The following is a 13964-nucleotide window of genomic DNA, read 5'->3' as shown; positions in this document are numbered from 1 at the left end:
AAGGCTTTAGCAATACATAACACATTTCTCACTCGATTTAATATTTTATCAAATATTAATTGCTATAAAGGCTATCCAAACCTAATACAGAACAAATTGGTTATTATACCATCAATAAAGCTATATTTACATGTTTGTTACTAATTACATGTCCGCTTAATCGGTTTTACTTGTGCAGATTTCTGAATAATATATGAAAACTGTCAAGCTACAAACCGAAAGATCTCATGCATTTCAAAGGGCTTGTTTGGTAAATGTCAGCTTTCCTTTTCTAAGACTCATTATCAGTTCTGCATACTCACATTTGACAAGCTTTAATTATTCATCTGTGCTCCGCACACTCGGCCTGCCCTCCCAAGATCTGTTTGATTTTCTGCAGGAAAAACAGGGAATCCTATATCCATCACTGTTATTATCTTTGATAATCACCGCGCTGGCAATGCGTAGCGCCACCGTTGCGTGTTGAAATGAAAGCTGCCCTATCGGGTCACCTCTGCCTCATCCGCGTCGGCGGCATTCGGCCGAGAAGCTGCGACCGGGTCATTGCTACCCGGTGGGAGTCTTCCGATCTCAACGTTGCGTGATGGAGAGACTCGGAGACTGACCGCCGCCACCTTTTCCGGGACTGCTGCAGAAGTTCTGGTCCTAGTCGCTGATCCCACCCTGTTAAACGTCGCCTGGGCCCGGAGCCTTATTGTACCTGAGCAGATCCTCACAAGTTATTCGGGCAGAGGCAAAACCGAAAGGCTCCAAACAGAGAAACCGGCTCCAATGTCCTGTAGTACATCTTCTTATCATACTTTCTCGCCCCCCCCTTCTTATTTCTTTTCTTCACGAGCAGGAGTTTGCCTTGAGAAGTAGGAGTGGGTTTTAAGAATGAGTGTTTAAGCGGGCCTAATTTCCCCACGCTCGAACAGATTGTGTTTTTAAACAGAGGAGTGTGTCAGGGTTCTCCCTACCCGGAAGCCCTAGAGGCGCTGGGGGGGGGAACAAACGCACCACCTCCGATTGCCTTCCAGCCCACTTCTCCCCGGCTCCACTGTCTCTCCGCAGCACATGAGAGAATGCTTTGGAAATCAAATCCAATTTGTCTCTCTGAACCTGAAGCAGAATTTAATCTGAATAGATGTACCGTTACACGTGTTCCTCCCCACACATGAAAAAAAAAAAAAAAAAAACTATTGAAGAAAGATAAAACAAAAGAGCACAAACAAGAATGCGAAGCTGGTCGAGCTTGATGGAGCTGAAATCTTTTCCCTAGCCTTCTGTGATATCAATATTTTCTGGGGTTTTTTTTTTTTTTCTTTTTTCTGAGTCATGGAGAGGCAGAGTAGTTCTTCCCATAACTTGCGCAGTTCACGAGCGCGCCTGCTGATCATCGTACTCGTGTGGCCAGAAAGTTCTCTCACAAATGAGCAAAGATACAGATGGGGGAAAAAAAGAAGAAGAAGAAGAAAAAAAACGTTACCGTTCGGCAATAAAGTTCAGTGAAAAACCCCTTCAAATCCACGTCCACAATGTGCTGCGTTTCTTGCAAGCGCCCAACAATTGTCGAACCATCTACGTAAAGATCAGAAATGAGAGTTTCGCTGAGAATGCAAGGTGCCGTGAAGAGAGCAGCGGAAGCTTGTATAATATCAAAATGCACATTATAAATGTGCAATAAGTGGGAGGAGACAAATACATCTGCTACATCTCACAGCGGTCAGCGACTTCATCTGCATCCCTCTTCACTTACCAGCAACATTTTTTCACTATATATTACACGTTTGGAACATCGAGAATTGTTAAACTACCTTTACCGTACCATAAAATACCCCGGTATGTCTAACTCTTTATTATTTGGTTGCGTATTTGACAAGTCAAGTAGTGACAGAACTTACGCTGCAAGCACAGCTGGGACGACTGTCAGTTAAATCGGTTAAAGTACTCGTTTGTCTCTTCTCTTCCTCTTTTTATGGATTCCATACCCTGCCGGTTGAAAGAAACGTCCACATGGTACTATTTATCGTGACTGGGAACACGGCGTAACCTTGGCGGAAAAACGCAGCCCCCCGCCGAGCAGGGCCTCGATTCCTCCTCCTATGTTTGCGGCATGAGCCTGAGTTCCGGGCGTGTTTGCAACCGGCAGAGGCTGACAGCTCTGCTTTCCTGTAGAGATGTCAGAGGGGAAGATACCTGGCGGTCCCTAGGGCTGCAGACCGCTGTCAGGAAAATGCAACTTCCCCTGGCAACCCTCTTCATTTCCTTTGAAGAAGGGGCCTGGCGCTCAGCCATGCGCACCCACCATTTATTTTGGGATTTCTTATTTTCTGCTGTTGGATTAATTAATGTAAGCTGCTCTTAAATTAGCCCTCAGAGGACCTATAACTCAAATTCTTGTATTTATGTAAGTAATAGGTTGGAGAAAATGCTAAACTGATATAATTATGCAGTCCAGCGCTTTGCTTTGAGAACTGCTCGAAAAAACCTGATGAAATATGGATGTGTTTAGGGTGCAACATTGGTTAAATATTTAGAGCCCAGTGTTAGTCTAGGACCCCAGTAAAGATGCTAGTCAACAGCGATAATTGCTTTGCAGCAGAAATTTCCGCTTAATTTACTGGTCTGCCGTGCCCACCCCACTTAAAGTGTAACCAGGGTTGTCTCCAACGGAACAAAATCGACCGGAGGTGACTGGACAGTGCAAACATCTGTCAATCTTTCTCGTAGGGGCACCGCTGAAACCAAAGGGAAGCACCAAGTAATACTATGCCCCCGGTTTCGGTCAATAAATATTTCTGCGCATTTTCTTCATGGTTTCAAACAAAGATGAGGCTTAAATAATGGTTGGGGTTTGTAGCTTCTGAGCCAATTTTCTTGAGCCATGACATGACCTTCATGTATGTGTACTGAGCGCCAGAACTACAGCTACTGATTTTGTGTGTGTGTCTGTGTAACAGTCATAAAGCATCGAACTCTAAATGAAGTTGAGGAGACGTCCCCTCTGAGACGTATCTCATATCGAGGGATTACAGAGTTTTATGGTAAAGAAACCATTCAGACCTGCTGCGGGATTAATAATTGAAGTGGCTGAATATGTTTCAAAGGCTTGTTTTCACTTTTAGGTAGGGAACGTGGTGAAATGATGCTTTGGATCGTTTCTGCTTCTTCGTCTTTTTTTTTCCCTCTCTCCCCTCCTTCTAGTGGAATGGCCCCTCTACCCTCTAACCATGCTTTTTACAGCCTTTGAAGAGCTATTTTTATTGATGAAAAGGATACGTCGGCAGGGAAAGCGAACCACGGCTATTTGGTTGGCTATTCATTCGTTTCCCACTTCTGTTCATAAATTTCTTATCATTTAAGTATAGCCCTAGTGTAGCTACCTTTAAGTACAGCGGTGGAGTCAAACCGAGCGCGTTCTCACTGTAATACCTCTGAACTGCTTTACAGGAGAGGCTGTAAGGTGGCATTGCTCTGCGAGCGCTTCTGCCAAACCTAAAGATTTATTGCAGAAGTCTTGCTTGTTAACAACTTTTCTTGTTAATGGCGCCTATTAAAACTGATCAATCCACTTAGATACCAGCACTTTGCCTCTTTGAAGTACGCCTATCGATCGCCTGGAATATAAAAGAATTAAGGAACACATTGACTACTGTAATCCTAAAGCGTTAATGTAGCTTATCCGAAGCAAACTCATTTTTTCGGCGCAGTGACCTTGGTTGTGATTTTTCAACGGTCATCGGCATAAGGACAGCGGGTAGCATCGAGGTTAGAGCTGTTGCCTCGAACTCTAAAGCCGGACTTTCAAATCCCACCACCTGCCGCGGTAACCCTTGAGCAAGGTGCTTAACCTGAATTGATAGAGTAAAAATTATTCGGCTTCATAAAGGGTATATCGTAAGTGGTTCGGTGTTCCAACCCTACATTCTGAGTTGGCTTGTTAGAAAAGCATCAGTTAAATGCAATATTACAGAGAAACATGCTGAATTTATCTGGCGTGGTATTTCGATAGCTCATCCGGCTGTGCCGAATAAGCGAAACTGCGATTAGATATTTTAACTAGCAGCGATCAAGGAGAAATGTTTGGAAAAAACCTTTTTGTTATGATATTAATGAAACGGGGCTAATTCCTGCTACAGATGATACCCTTTGTGTTTCACGTTGGGAACTGTGTCACAAGACCCCTCGAAAACACACCATTTTCGGTGTTGCCTGCTTTTTAACATTTTAACAGCTTAGCATTACTGGTACATGTGATCAGTTAAACATTCACTTAGTCTCACATCTGCTCAACTGAATATTTATGACAATAGCTCTAAGCGTTGTTAGGCCTTTGAGAAGACAATGTGAAACTGAGGTTGCTGTTTTTTTTTTTTCTTCCCCCTGATTGCATGTTGCATCATTTAAACAAACAGACCAAATGAAAAGGAAGAAAGAAAGAAAGAAAAAAAAAGCAAAAGAGGAACAAACTAACAGCTTTAGCTAATAGTAGCTAATAGTGTATAGTTGTTTTGAGCGTTACACCAAAACTTGACAACATGCTCTGTGACAGCGGGTCTTTACAGCAATAATGGGGAGGGGGTGTCATTGATGAAGATTGGAACGGAGGAATCTGCTGCCATATGCCGACACCCAGAGCTGTGTCCCCTGGTTTTCCAGCTCTGGCTTTCATCTCCAAGCCCGACCATAAAAGATTCATCCCGGACCTCGAGAGATATTTCTTGAAAACTTAGGAGAAGTGGTAGCTCTGAAAAATTCATAGCTGCGCAGTTGCAAACAGCTGTGGACCCGTAATTAACTTGATTGCTCGCATTATACAATAAACCAATTTATGTAATATTCATCAGGATTTACTGGAACTGATCAAAATGGCCTATCGCCGCCGTTTGTGTTCATTTATTTACGTGCTTACTTTTTGTGTCTTTTGCCGTGAAAGACCGACATGCCCCTTTAGATCCAGATAAACCTTTGATCCTACTGTCTCCACACATTCATCCTTAATAACACGGGACAGCATGTATACTACATGCTTGCAGACAAGCACCGTTTCTGTGGACTGTGCAGCTGGAACATTCCTTCACGTGCAATTATTTAGTCATCAAACACACTCATCGAGAGCGCCGGACAATGTAAACATGGTCCGACAGGGCACGGGCACAGATAACGGTAAGATTAAATAACGGACTGCAAACGAGAGCACTTATACTGAATAACAATACACAAATTATATAAGTGTGTGCGTGTGTGTGTAAACATGTATACAATGTGAAATGACATCTACATGGGAGAGCTTTAAGCTAAAAAAGGCTGCGGTGGGGAAACTTGGCTATTCTGTTTCATCTAAGAGTTTACTAACATTTGTTCACAACCAAAAGACTTTTTTGGAAATTCATATTCAGGACCAAGTTTTGCGAGGTTATTTCAACCAATCATAGAAGCAATACCTGCAGTACTTTAGAATGACCATGGCTATGGAAGCTGGATGTCAGTTTTTAACAAGAACTATTACCTTGAGTTTATAAAGACTATGAGGTGTTGACTTTCCCATTAACTGTAATGCAGCTCCTCCTGAGCCCAACATGGACAGAAAGTTGATCGATTCTATCCTGGGTGACTTAGCACCGCCCACTGTGACATGACACTGTCCACCGAACTGGTTACACAAATGAGTTCTGGCCCCGCCCACTGGTAAATGGCTCCACCCAGTGTGTTTTAGCACCGCCCACTGTGACTCAGCTCAGCGATGGGCCAGTTGACTTCCAGCTCCCAAACCCTACCCCATGCCATGAGGGTCCCGTACAAAGCTCAGGAGGAACCATGTGGAACGAAGCTGAAAGGGTGCGATCAGGACATGGAAAAGCCCTGATCCTGCTAATTAACTTTGTCAGATTAATAAGGTAAACATGAAGGAATGACAAGGTAGTTCTTGCGTAGTAACCTTGTAACGCTCTACCTTAAGGTGATGCTTCTCAGTTTTTCTCGACTTTTTTTGCCCTGAAATAGGAACCATAAACAGAGACAACTGTAGCAATTTCATGACTTGCTTTCAAATGAGAGATAGCGTGATGGATCAATTCTAAAACCAGGCAACATTTAAAGCTAATTGGGCTCTAAGTATTTAAAGTTTCATTAACTTGGATGTGGATTTTACTCAATCAGCGAATTGAAGGAGCTCTTGCGCCGGACATCCTTGCCAGGAGCTAATAAAGTGGGCAAAGATAGAGATAGCCTCCCTCCCCCCCCAGATATCTGCTGTTTGACGTTGGTCCGGCAGGTTTGTTGCATCGTCATGTAGAGCAGGAAGAAGTGACGCTACAGTCTTGAGACCCTCATCTGCGTGTTGGAGACCCCCAGCAAGTGCTGCAGTGTGCAGGGAGCTGTCAAGGAGGTGAGCACTTCTTGATCTGACCCCACGGTTACAGCTGTACAAAAGTCTGCATCTGACATTTGTTTTCAAACAGATGAGGGGACATTTCCGCGCTTCCCCCTTTGATTCTGCCCCCGGAGGGGCTGCCCACTTGATCTTCAGCGGTCTGCTTTTCCTATGGGCGAGTCCCACTGCTCTCTGGCACCGGCGCCAAACAACAGTGCCGGACCGATCCAGGACCTGAGCTGGCAATATGGCCTGCGGGAAGGGAAGGCCTTGGTGCCCGGTTGGTCAAAGGCCTTTAGCCCTGGTGGCAAGATATCGAGGCGTGGGCTGGTTTTTGAGAATATTTATGTATGCAATGCTTTCCTCACACTTGCGAGCACTGACCTTTCTGAGGAAATTCACCGCCGACGTGCCAGTACATCTTCGGCGGGGACCCTCTTTCATCGGCTACTGTATGCCATAAGATATTTTCCAGTGTGATTTTTCATCAGTGTATTTTGGACAGAAGGAGCCACCATAGGAGCATGTACATTTTGGCGTGCGGATGCTTTCTGGATTTATTTATTTTTTTTAACATGTTGGACGGTAACTGTTGACACGGAGGAGAGGCAAGACTGGTACTCTCCAACGTCACGCCGAAGAACGCAGTCAGACGAGTCACTTCCGGGCTCAGTTGCTGCTCTGTTTCAACAGCGACGGGTATAACAAGGTAAACCCACAGCCTTACATGTATTATGCAGCCGCGAGACTGAGAAGCAGCAGGAAAACTCCACGCAATTATCATGCCATTATAATGTAATTATGATGTATAATGCATAAGCGCGCGCGCCGTTGGGACGGTAGGAGGTTCAGGGATACAGCTACCTCCAACGTTGCTTTTGATCTATCTGTGCTTATTAAGGAAATTAAGAGTAGACGTATTGTGTATCGGCTGAACCCCTACGAGCCTCGCAGCGCCACGCATATCCCAAGATTCCACTGCGAACGTTCACACCAGGAGGAAATGGGGCCAAGTCACCCATATGTCTCACAGATTAGTGGCCTCAATCCTCCCCGAGACAGGAGGACGTGCTTTTAGCGCCGCGTAAAATGACATCCCGGCATTCTCGGCGCAGGCGTGCTCTCTGGGGTGGGGGGCGGCCTCGAGCAGCCCGGGGGGGCGTCCCGACCCTGACCCGCTCGCTGCACGGCGACACCAGCGAAACAAAAGGCAGGAAGGAAAGTTGAGCCGCGCCGCGGGAGGACGGCCGCGACGTCTCGGTCGAGGGTCTCGGGCCTCAACGTCTCCCGCTCTGACGCCCCGTGGGATGGCGGCGCTCGTCCCCGAGGGGCGGCCGCGCGTTCGGGAGAAACGGGAGCTTTGCATTTGATTACAGCCCATTTTGCGTCCTCGGCACCACCAGAGACCAAAAATAGACAGTTTCTCGGTGAGTTCCTTCCCCCGTATTGTCAAATGAATTTAAGTTTAGCCGAGATGACTGCTAGGCATGATATGACTTATTGATTTTTTTTCCCTCTCTTTTTCCCAAAGCCATCACTCTGAAAACCCAAAAGGGACAAACGGGGCACCAAAGGGCAACTCCACAACATGCACATCTATATATACATACTGTGGTGCTTCACGCAAGGCTCCGTCGCGAGGATTTAATATTGCCGCGGCGCAGAGCGACGCAGAGCAACGCAGAGCGACGCGTCGCTGTGCTCACGAAGCACCCGGGGCTCCGCGATGAATTTATCGGTGCGTTATTTCTTTCGACTGAAGCCGCGCTCAAACCCCACATGAAACGCTTGGTTGCATCTTCCTTTCGGCGAAGACAATTAGCCGCTAATCGCACAGTTACGAGAGTACGATCACTTTTGGCAAAGCGACTGCGGAACTATATTCGGCGGCTTTCGCTTCATTAATGGAAATGACCGGGAAAGTAGTTCAGGCCCGAACATTCAAAGTCCCCTTTAAAAATGCATGAAAGTGAGCTCGCCAGGCCTTCTGGCCGATGAGATACCCTTAATGGGCCACTTCTGCTAAAGGGGTGTGTTTTTTCCCCTCTCGCTTCCTCCGGAAAGAAGTGACACACGAGGCGAGAGGGGCACGCTTTCCGCGGAGAGTGGTCTGTTGCGGGGCGCCCGGCGTCCCAGTGATGCGCTGTCAAAATGTCAACACGCCTCCTTGACTCGGCGGGTCCCCGGGCCGACGGCACGCCCCCTCCCGCGAATTACTTCCGAACGAACATGCACGAAAATGGAGGGGCGTCGGACGGAAAGTGCTCCGCGGCCTCCTTCTGCGGGTTCGGCGGCCGCCCGCGATTCCTGCCGGACGCATGTTTACACGGGGCCGGGCCGGAGAAACATGTGCGCTGGACTTTGGTGCCTTGTATTAATTAGTCCGATATGTGTCCTTACACCCTCTGAACCGTCCGCTCATTTATTGGGTCGTTGAAAAATGCGAATATGCGCGGAATCGTGGCAGGACGTATCTTCAGGGAAACCGGCGATGGAGAGAGGACGCTATGTTTTATTTTTCGCTACGCTTAAAAGTGTTAAAATCACATGTGCTAACAATTCGGTGTGTGTCGTGGCAAAATACGGAAACGTGAAAAATATTCGTATTCGCCTCTTCCGGACTCACTTCTCCCCGATCTCTGAAATGCACGATAAGCGTGTAAATGTTTACGATTCGTAATTTTGCGTTTCGAAATTGTTGTATAATGGGTGAACCTTTATGCAGCTACTTGTGTGATGTGTGTTGGGTCCTGTGGTGGAATGTGAGGAATAGACTGCACTATAAAGTCACGTATCTGCGCCCCAATCTCTCCTTCTGTCGGCATAACGCACTCACTGTATTCTTGTCTGAGATGTACAGTACGTCGCTTTGGGGAAAAGGGGCAGCTCGTAGTGTACGGGGTGGAGCTGCTGCCTTTGGATCCAAAGGTTGGAGGTTCAAATCCAGCTCTAGCACCCCTGAGCAAGGTACTCACCGTAAGCTGCTCCAGTGAAGTTGTCTACCTGTATAAATTTACATTTATTCATTTAGCTGATGCTTTTCTCCGAAGAAACTTACGACGTTAAGGCTACAGTTATCTCAAGCTTACGATACAAGCGGCTGAAATGAGTTTTCTCCGCAGGGCGGTGGGACTCGCTCTCCGTGACAGGGTGAGGAGTTCAGTCGTCCGGGAGGAGCTCGGAGTAGAGTTGCTCCTCCTCCACGCTGAGGGAAACCGGTTGAGATGGTTCGAGCATCTGGTAAGGATGTCCCCTGGGCGCCTCCCTTTGGAGGTATACCAGGCACGGCCAACTGGGACGAGACCCCGAGGTAACCCCAGGACCCGCTGGAGGGTTTATATCTCTCAGTTGGCCTGGGAGTGGCTGGGGATACCCCAGGTTGAGCTGGAGGAAGCTGCAGGGGACAGGGACGTCTGGACTGCTCTGCTCTCCCTGTTGCCGCTGCCACCCTAGAAGGACTAAGGAGCCTAGAAAAGGGATGGATAGACAAGCTTACAATTATTCACCCATTTATGCAGCTGGGTAATTTTACTAAAGCAATTTAGGGTAAGTACTCTGTTCAAGGGTACTACAGCTGGAGGTGAGGATCAAACCTGTAACCTTTGGATCAGAATGGAGTTGCTCTAACCACTACGCTACCAGCTGACCCTTGTGTCAGTGTACAGTATGCAGTGAAATGAAACAACGTTCCTCCAGGACCATGGTCCTACATTACGTGCTGTTAAAAAGCACCGCATCTGCTGAGCAGCAGTCTGCGTTGTGTAACACGAGGCCCTTGGAAGAGCGTCATCCGTAGGGCCGGTTCGGTACTTTACCCGTAAAGGGCCATCGTATCGACTCGCGATCCCGCAGTCTTGCGTTTCCTGCGATCGACGGAATTGTTTTCTGTTCTGCGTGTCATCAAAAGAAAATCAAACAGGGGGACTGTTGCTTTTGATGTGAACAGATTCGAACATCAAAGATTTTAATTGTTGCTAAAATGCTTTCAGATCCCGGAATTCCCTTCCTGGAACTGGCTTCGCATCTGTCTCCCGCCAGCCAGGCTGCGTACAAAGCGAGTGGACAGGTGTGGGCGGGGACCTCCGCGGACCGACGGCAGATCTTCGGCGCGAACGCGCTCGGGCTCGTGGGTAATTAAAATACGAGCTCCGTAACACAAAAGCCGGGAAATATAAACATGTCGACAGGGGAGCGTTTGCAATGAGCAAAGACAGAATACACGTTTTTAATGAACCTGCCGATGTGGCCGTCCCGCACCTTTCTTCCCCCCCAGCCTCGTGACTGCGCGGTGCACGAAGACCGTGGCCGCGTGCCATGACGTGTTTTGTTTTTTTTTTTTTTTTCCAAGTAACAATCTGGAAAGTTCTTGACTGAACCCGAAAGTGATGCAACGCTGAGCTGACTGACAGACTCGTGAGCAGCTCCGCTGACCTTTGGTCCACGGCAACGCGGCGGCGCTCGGCCCGGATGAGCCTTCTGTCGGCTGCATCGAGACACGGGAACTCGATCGGCTTCCTCGCCAGCAGCCGGGCGCTGAGACAGAATAAAAGGGCAAAATCGGGTAGCACGGCGACGTGCAACTAGATTCCCCGGCGGTATGCAAATGGCAGCGGGCAGGGAAATTTACCTCCATTAACACTCATTAATGAAGAAGTCAGTTGAGGGCGCAAAAAAAAGATCCCCATCTTTTCCCAAAAGCGGCAGCGGGTTTAAGGTCAACAGCTGCCTGAGAGGTAGAGGAAGGTGGAGAAGGGAAGTGGCGGCGACTCCCGTGTGCCGCTCTAGCGTTTGCCTCCTCCTCCCGCCCCGTGGTTCACCTTCCGTCGGTGCGGTGGCTCCCCGGGAACCGAGGTTCAACCTTCCCGCACTTTCCCCTGCCTGGCTGCGGCACCGAAGGAAGAACAACACGATCACCTCCGTGTGATGTAGACCCCCCCCCTTCCCGCGCACCCCGCCACCCCCATCCCCCCCCGCCACCCTCCGGACCCAACCATTGTGCTTTGCGAACATCAAAGGGACCTATCATACCCCAACGGTTTAAATCTTTAATAACGGAATCACAGCCCGACTACATCCAGAGCCCTCACACCCTGCAGACATGTCACCACGTGCGCCCACAACAATCGCCGGGGGTGGGGTGGGGTTTGGAGGGGGGGGGCTGACTGATTTTGGTAGCGTGTGCCGTCTCCCCAGACCGCGAGGCCGCTGCTCTGATCAGGGGGCTGGGCTGAAATTCTGTTTCAAATGGGCAAAGGCCGGACTGCTGGGCTTGGTGGTGGGGTGGGGGGGGGGTGTGTCCCGGTGCCAAAGCACGCCAAGGGTCATCATTACAGAGGCCTCCCAAAGAAGATAGCCCCCGCACCAGCGGCCACGGTCCCTCTCTTTGTTAACTTAATAAACATTAATGAGGAAATTTATACTCCTGAGGTCGTCGCCCCCCCGCCGCCTCTCCCTTTCTTCCCCCCCCTCTCCTGTGTGTCAGATGTGGAAAAGCGGGTTGTAAACAAACAAAATAATCACAGGAAAAAGGGGGAGAGCACCGAACGGGAAGAGGAACGGCAGCGGCAGAACAAGAGCGCGGCGCAGAAAGAGGAGGACGCGGCGCGGCCCGTCTCTGATTTGGAATTCAGAGGGATTCCGAGATGAAAGACGGCTCAACAACTCCCAGCTGTTCAAAGGGACTCGCTCGAACCAAATCAGACGTGACAGTGCATGGAGGATCTCTCATTAGGAGCTAAAGCAGATGACGAGGGGCTGAGAATCAGAGATGCGCCACATCTATAATTCTCTCTCCCCCGCAGCACACGTATTTGCTTGGTTTTACGGCTGCCCCGCAACCCTCGGCATCGATTAGCAAGGCGGTTGGAGGTGAGCGGGCGGCGGTTGCCGGAGACGGGTTCCCCGCGCCCCTCCGTCCCATCCCTTCGGTTGGGGCGCTGTGGTTAAGGCACCGGCCCGCCGTGAGGCTGGGTGCGGGAGTCCCGCAAACCGACCCGCGGCGATGCGCACGGGAATGCGAACATTTACGAACGGGTGACGTGTAAACGCACCCGTGGCTCAGAGCGCACGCAAACGGAAACGTCTCGACGCACCTCCCGCTGGTCGTTGCTTTCGAGGAGGAGGATGCAGACAGGTAACGGCGCTGGCGCCCACTCCGCTTTCCGTGTCGCTTGAAGGAAAACGCAGCCCTTAGTGCTTCAGATGGAGTTCTCAGTTGGTCATTAGAAGACGCTCTTGTGACAAACATCTACATCTATTAATTTAACCCACAGTTTTCTACTCTTTTATACACCATGTCATTCTACTGGAGCAATTCAAGGTATAAGTACAGCACTCAAGGCTGCTACAGGTGAACATGGGACTCAAACCTGCAACCTTTTGGCCCAAACGTTGCAACTCTATCCATTATGCTAGCAGCTGCTGCTAGGTAGGACCCAAGTGCTGTGATTCAGCTGGATAGAAATGCAAAGCTGATTTATTGGAATAAAGTAAGGGAAAAATGCTGCTGATAAGCAGAGTTTGCGTGCGTGTGTGTGTGAGTGTGTGTGTTATTTTTTGTTAACTTGGTGACTAACAACTTTTTGTTAGTATTTTCCTTCAGGCGAGGCTTGCATCTCCTCTCGGGGCTCCGAAGAGCCCGAGTGTCCGGCGGGACCGGCCGATCTTGCGGGTTCTGAGCGCGCGGTCATCAAAAATTAAAGTTCGAGACGCCTCCTTGGGACCGCTGTGGTTGCGGGGGTCCTCTTCAGAGAGGCAGCTGTCCTTCCATCCGCCACCGGCTACGTCTCCGCAGGTGAGGAAGAAGGAACGGCTCTGCGGGGATCGAAGAAGCCAACAGGTAGCGGAGCGGTCGAAGAATCCGACCCGTTGCGTTCGAACCCATGGGAAGGGTGTTTAACCCGATGAGACAAGGTGAGGCGTCTTTACCAGGCCTTTTGGAACAAGTCTACTAAACAATAACTGCTTACCTTCAGGTGCTCCTTTAACCTCATCATGCCACCCTCCCCACTCATTTATCCTCTGACCATCAGCGTCTATATTCATATATAAATTCACGTCCACCTAATTCATCATTACACCTGCGCCTGAAGCTTTCCAAATGTTCCCTTTATTACCTTCGACAAAAAGAGGATGGGAAGGGAATTTGGCGATCCTGGTTATGAACCATTTTGTACATCTGCGAGCAGCAGAAGGACCTTGAATAATACAGGCATCTCCCACCATGCCGGGTTCCAGAGCTGCTTTTGTTTTATTCAAAGACTTTTGCATTTAAAGCAGTGTTCTGGCTGCAAGAAAAAGAAATCAATGAGACCGTGACTGATTGGATCCAAATGAAGCAAAAATGCAGGTAGCGAGTATTTATAAATGAGCGGCACATCTACGAGGCTGAACGGCACTTATCCACACTTGTTAAAGAAAACTACCCTCTAGAAAAAGAAAATACTCCGGAATGCCGATACAGTGAAAAAATTACAATCTCAGAATATGCCGAAGGTATTTAAGATTATTATTAGTATTAAAGGTATTATCGCATCTTAATGATGTGGATATGATGGTTTAGTGTCTTTATCCTTTATTAAGTGCTGAAACAAGTGGACCTCACCACCAA

Source organism: Scleropages formosus, chromosome 25 (genome assembly GCF_900964775.1).
Source record: "Scleropages formosus chromosome 25, fSclFor1.1, whole genome shotgun sequence".
Lineage (NCBI taxonomy): Eukaryota > Metazoa > Chordata > Actinopteri > Osteoglossiformes > Osteoglossidae > Scleropages > Scleropages formosus.
This window is presented reverse-complemented; position numbering follows the sequence as displayed.